This window comes from Camellia sinensis, unplaced genomic scaffold, assembly GCF_055761805.1.
Source record: "Camellia sinensis isolate YWXY unplaced genomic scaffold, ASM5576180v1 Unanchor3, whole genome shotgun sequence".
Taxonomy (NCBI): Eukaryota; Viridiplantae; Streptophyta; class Magnoliopsida; order Ericales; family Theaceae; genus Camellia; species Camellia sinensis.
Window position 1 is genome coordinate 1,666,984 of NW_028129178.1, and position 6,669 is coordinate 1,673,652.

The 6,669-nt window shown below is 39.1% G+C and overlaps 1 long non-coding RNA gene across 1 annotated transcript; it reads right to left on the reverse strand.

The window, feature by feature from the left end:
- Positions 1-261: 261 nt before the first annotated feature.
- On the reverse strand, positions 262-937 carry LOC114289131 (uncharacterized). The gene is made up of 3 exons (XR_003638513.2): positions 772-937; positions 588-672; positions 262-493 (listed from the first exon to the last, which is right to left on the reverse strand). It is a non-coding gene; the product is annotated as an uncharacterized LOC114289131 (long non-coding RNA).
- Between the last annotated feature and the right edge of the window lie 5,732 nt (positions 938-6,669).

Consider the following 6,669-nt stretch of genomic DNA (forward strand, 5'->3'; position numbering starts at 1 on the left):
ACATAATCTGTACATGTTTAAAAAAATGCAATCACACACAACTTTCATCCTATCACAAAGAACTTAAAAAATTTAACATAATCTGTCAAAATATACAATCTGTCCAGCAACATCTGCCAATATATACAATCTGCCAATGTATACAATCTGCCAAAAATTCAACATAATCTGCCAATATATAATCTGCAAATATATGTCAACAAATTCAATAAATCTGTCCAGCAGCATCTGTCAAATACACAACCCAAACACAAAACATCCTGTAGCAACAACATAACAAACAAAACATCTGTCTAGCAGCCCACACACACAAGAAAATTCAACAAGTAGCAAAGATAATAATTAATCCCAAGCACAACTCGCAAGGGATAGGTTACCCAAAAATTGAAATTAAAAAAAAAAAAATCCATTACAACATAAAAAATCAAATCCATTGTTTGTCCAATACCCATACAAACCACACAACTTCCATCATCTCCTTCAACTTGAATTCCTGTTAAATAACAAAAGGAAAAAAACAAATAATTAATACTAATAATAAAATGTAAAAAATGTTAACAATTAAAACAAAAAAGATGACAACTAACACAAAAGTGGCACATGACTGATCCGACTCGATTTCATCATCATCATATATAGTTGCATAGCCCACCGATTCCAATGTTGAATTTCCTAAAAAATAAAGAATATAAATTCAGTATTGAAATTATTCCATGGTAATATAAATAATAAAATTTGAAATAATAATATGTAGATTAGATGAAATAATACCTTTCATCTCTGCACCCCACAACCAACTTTGTGCACACATTAATGCTTATAATGTGTTTGGATGAAGTCTACTACGATGTGGACTCACCAACCTTCCACTAGTACTAAATGCCGACTCAGAAGCAACAGTGGATACAGGAATAGCTAAAATGTCCCTAGCTATTGCCTGTATGGTCGGATACTTTGGTCCACTAGCTTTCTACCAATTCAAAACATCAAAACCTGAAGTTCTTGGCAAAACATCATCTTTTGGATAAAGGTCCAACTCTGATATTACATTCTTCATTTTTTTACTTCTCTTTCTACTAATAAACAAATCAAATTCTGAAAGGATCTATGTAACAATTTCTGGATGAGTAGAAGAGTCACCAACAACATCGGTTTCCATACCAACTCGGTGCTGATACTCTTACAACAAATCATAACAAATATGACGAACCCTATCAACTTCATCTTCAACTTTGTCTCCATAAAGTTTTTCAAAATAAAACTCCAATACACTCATTTTATACCTAGGATCATGTACAACTGCAACTCTAATAACACCATGTATCACTGACCAATATTTATCAAAATTTTTCACCATTTTTGATGTCATTGTTCTAATCACTTCAATTTCACAAGAGAGCCATTGAGATAGTGTCATCCTAATCTCACATAAAGCTGGGAAACAAACATTGGCTGTGGGATACTTTGTACCAGAAAACAACTCAGTGATAGCAAAAAAAATCTTAAACCTCCCACTAATCTCTCTAGCAAACTCTCATTCTTGCTCAGTTGGCACAGTCTTATATTGGGGCTCTCTAATTTTCAACCTAGAAAAGACATCCTTATACAATGAGGCTGTCTGAAGCATCAAGTAGGTTGAATTCCACCTAGTTGCACATTCAAGTCCTAATTTCTAAGTATGTGGAATACGTAATTAGTTGACTGTTTCTTCAAATTTTTCTAGTCTTTTTGGTGTTGCTGTCCAATAAGCTACACTCTCTCAAATTTTCTCCACACCAACTCGTATGACATCCAATCCATCTTTCACTATCAAATTCAAAATATGCGCACAGCAACGCATATGAAACAACGTACCACCCAACAAAAGCGATGAATTACTTAACTTATCCATCAACATGGTAATCATGGCATCATTTGTGGAGCAATTATCAATAGTAACAGTCGAGATTTTTCTCTCAATATTCCAGTCCATCATACACTCAAGCAAAGTATCACAAAGAACTTCTTTTGTGTGTGGACATGGAACATAAATAAACCTAAAATATGATATTTATAAACAAGTATTAATAACATGCAAATTGAACTGAATAAGATACAATTTTTAAATGATTTGCAAATTTACAAAAATATACCTCAAAATGCGACTTTGCAATGTTCATGAATCATCAATAAAGTGTGCGGTGACAGCCATGAATCCTTTCTTTTGATTGCTAGCAGTCCGCATATCAGTCGTGATTGCCACCTTACTTTTATTATGCTCCACCAAACTCAATGTCGTCGCTCTCGCATAATCATAAATCTTTAAAATATCACTCTTTATCGTATTTCGAGAAGGCACTTTAAACAATGGTTGAAGTGTTGTTGAATATCGTTTAAAACCAACATGGTCTACGATAGAGAGGGGATATTCATGCAAGATTATGGCATGTGACAACTCTTTCCTAGCAAAATCTTGATAAAAAATATAAGAATTCATTTTTGGACTCTCTCTACTAAAGTTGTTAGTTAACACTTTTTGCCTCATGTCCATCACTTTTTTCCTAGTACAACTCTTATGGTGATCATGCAAATGCCTAGTTTCATTTTTTGAATCACCTCCAAGATGCTTATTACAATAATTACATATTGCCTTCCACACCCCATTGACTTGTTATTTTTTAAAATGTTCCCACACCACACTAGGTTTTCTTTTAGTTCCTCCACAAGTAGTATTAGACTCTTCTTCTAAATCAATAACATGTTGATTAGAGAGGGAGACGGTGAGTGAGTAGGTTCTTTTGTTGCTGGCGATGAATGTTGTGACGCGTCACTCTCAAATGGTACTTGAGAGTTAACGGGTACTTCAGAGTTAACTGGTGCTTCAGAGTTAGCATCTGACATTTTTAACCTTTATAAAAATAATATGGATTGAATTAATATTAACAAAGGTAACATAAAAGTAGATTATTGAAACTAAGAAACAAATTAATAATAACTAATAACATGGATTGAATTAATGGAACTGAGAAACAAATTAACTAAACATCAAGTGAGAGCAAAGTGTTTCTGTTCCATAGATTATTTTGCTTTTAGAATGTTAAAGATGAACTTGCTGAAAAGGTGGTTTAAATGGATTACTATTATCTCTTCAGCCTTCTAATTTCATAAGTGATTGTTTAAATTTTTGCCTTTTGCTTTGTGTTTTTGTAGATTGCAAATCAACTTAACCGTGTGGTGGCAAACATAGGAAGAAATCCTTTGAAAGTCTTTGTCTAAGTAAATACCAGTGGAGAAGAATGTGAGTGAGTGATGTATTTTAACAGGTTTAAACTTAGTAGTTTTGTCTGACCACTAACCCATTAAACAAGAAATGAAGTATTTTGATTTTTTTAACTTGTTACAGCAAATTATTTGAATGAAGTTAGAGAATTATCATTTTGAAGTTAGAGAATGAAGTTTGAGAATTATTTGAATGAAATTAACAAATTAACAAATTTCAACTTTGAAATTTATTTCTTAAAAGAAGTGAATGATGTAAATTTAAAATTGAAAAAAATGTCATAACAAATTAACAAATTAATCTTCAAAATTAATTTCAAAATTAACAAATTAACAAATTAATCTTCAAAATTAACAAATTAACAAATTTCAACAAATTAATCTTCAAAATTATGACTAACAAATTAATTTCAACAAATTTCAACAAATGACTAGCAGGTTATGGCTAACAAATTATGACTAATAGGTTATGACTAACAAATTTCAACTTTTAACAAATTCGGATAAACTCGGAGTAACAAATATGAACCAAGCAGATGTAGTATAATTAACATAAAATCCATATATAATATAATATATATGCAAGTAAATTACAATATAGAGATAAACACAATTAACCGAATTGCAAATTCCAATTTAACAATAATACATTCAAATTAAACCACAAACAGAGACGAAGATGAAGTCTCGCAATTCATCTCATACATATATGAAGAGAGAGAGAGAGAGAGAGAGAGAGAGAGAGAAGGGGATTTGTAGTATTGGTGAAGTTGTTGAGCTTGATATTGGCCTGAGCATGGTCAGCGAAGAGATCAGCACTCTTAGGGTCGAGATTAATCGCCTGCGCGTAGAGAAATTTTTTTTTAGATATACTCAATCTCAGATATACAGATCTAAAATAAACAGATCTATATACTCATATATATATATAATATACATATATGTAAACCCTAGATCCAAATCCCTAGAGAGAGAGAGAGAGATACCTAAACAGAGAGAGCAGCGACGAAGGAGCGTCGGTGAGGGAGGATCGGAGGATCGCCGGTGAGGAGGAAGGCGCGACGGTGACAGATGAAAGAGAGAGGGAGAGACCAGTGGCGAGCGAGAGAGAGAGAGGAGCGCCGTGTGTGAGTGAGAGGCTCGGTGGTGACGGAGGATCGCCGGTGAGGAGGGAGGCGCGGCAGTGACCGATGAAAGAGAGAGGCAGAGACCAGTGGCGCGCGAGAGAGAGAGAGGAGCGCCGTGTGAGTGAGAGGCAGAGGCTGAGTGTGTGTGTGTGTGTGTGTTTGTGTCTCTGTGTCAAACCCTAGACAAAACAAGCATATATATAGCCACGGATAAAACGATAATTTCACCTCTTGGATTAAGCGGGGCGGGGCCGGGGCCGGGGATCAGGGCCGGGGTCGGGCCGTGTCCGGGTCTGAAACACCTATCCCCGTCCCCTGCCCAGATATCATCGGGGATGAATTTTTGAATACCATCCCCGGCCCGTAGGGGATATTTTTCGGTGAATAACCACTGAATTCGAGGTCGGGGGGTCGTCACCGTCGGACCGATTTCAGATTACCATCCCTACCCTACCGAGCTAGAGGACCCTCATTCCTAGACTCTCAACGTCGACGGATCATCCCGCAGAGAAGGAAGCGAGGCTGGCCTCATCCTCACCACCCTTGAGGGTGGTTATTTCAAATGTGCTCTCCGTTTCTTATTCGATACCAGTAACAATGAGGCCGAATATGAGGCATTGATAGCAGGGCTCCGCTTAGCCAGGGACATCGGTGTCAATCACATCCGGGTGTTCAGCGACTCCCAGCTCATTGTCGGACAAACTACGGGAGAATTCGATGCAAAGGAGGATACAATGCGGGCTTACAGGGATATTGCCCTTCCCCTTGTTCGCCTCTTCAATACTTTCCACATCCAGCACATTTCTCGGACGGAAAACTCAAAGGCAGACGAGATGGCTCAGTTGGCTTCTGCAGACCAGTCCGACCTCAGTCATGGTGTTCGTTTCGAGTACCTAGCCCACCCTGCCATTTCTCCCGATCAACAAGAAGTACAGTTCCTCCAGAATGAGCCCATCCCTTGGGCGTCGGATATCTTTCTATTTTTGACAACGGGAGAACTTCCAGATGACCAACAGCAAGCCGCCAAAGTTAAGGCCAGGTCGTCCAATTACATCCTCGTCAGTGGTGTCTTGTACAAACGTGGTTTTTCACGCCCGTATTTGCGATGCCTCAGTCCAGCTCAAGCAACCTATGTGATGCGAGAAATCCATGAGGGTATCTGCGGTAATCATTCAGGTGGCCGGTCCCTAGCCCACAAAATACTTTCCACTGGTTATTTCTGGCCTACCCTCAACCAAGATGCGACCGACTTCGTACTCAAATGTGATAAATGCCAACGCTTTGCCAACATCTCCCATGCTCCTCCTACTGAGCTGATCACACTTTGCAGTCCCTATCCGTTCGCCAAATGGGGGATCGACTTAGTTGGACCACTTCCCACCGGCCGAGGCCAGACCAAGTTCGCGATTGTCGTCATTGATTATTTCACCAATTGGGTAGAGGCAGAACCCCTTGCCACCATCACCGAACGGAACACAACCAAATTCATCTGGCAGTCGATCATATGCAGGTTTGGCATCCCTCAAGCCATCGTCTCCGACAACGGCAAACAATTCGACAACGCCAAGTACAGGAAGTTCTGTGCAGACCTCCAGATCCAACCCTGTTTCTCCTCCCCAGGTCATCTCCAAGCCAATGGCCAAGTCGAGGTTACCAACCGTTCTCTTCTGAAGATCATCAAAACTAAGCTAGAAGTTGCTAAAGGACTTTGGGCACTCGGACTCTCACTAGGGAGACCCCCTTTCGCTTAACATACGGCACTGAGGCAGTTATCCCAGTGGAAGTCGGTCTGCCTACCCCAAGGGTTTTACATCTGAACCCAGAACTAGCCGAGGAGCTCCGCTGGGCTGACCTTGACCTAATCAAAGAGTTCAGAGAAACCGCTGCTATCAGACTGGCCTCCTACCAACAGAAAATGAGAACACACTACAACCGCAGAGTCCGACCCAGGAAATTCGCCGTAGGGGACATTGTTTTGCGAGAAGTAACTCTTGCCTCCAAAAATCTGACTGAAGGCAAACTGACAGCCAAATGGGAGGGACCTTACGTTGTGAAAGCCAGACCACGACCGGGCACTTGCCGACTTCAGGACATGGAAGGTCGAGACCTTCCCCACCCTTGGAACGTTGAACATTTGAAGCGTTATTTTCAATAAAAGTTGTATTTTTGTATCGTCCAAAATGTTTTATTTTCTTTGGACAATCTATGTTCTCATTTTCTCCTCATATAGTATAAATTTGTGACCCCACAGGCTACACTTTGTATAACAGCAAGCTTATATCTC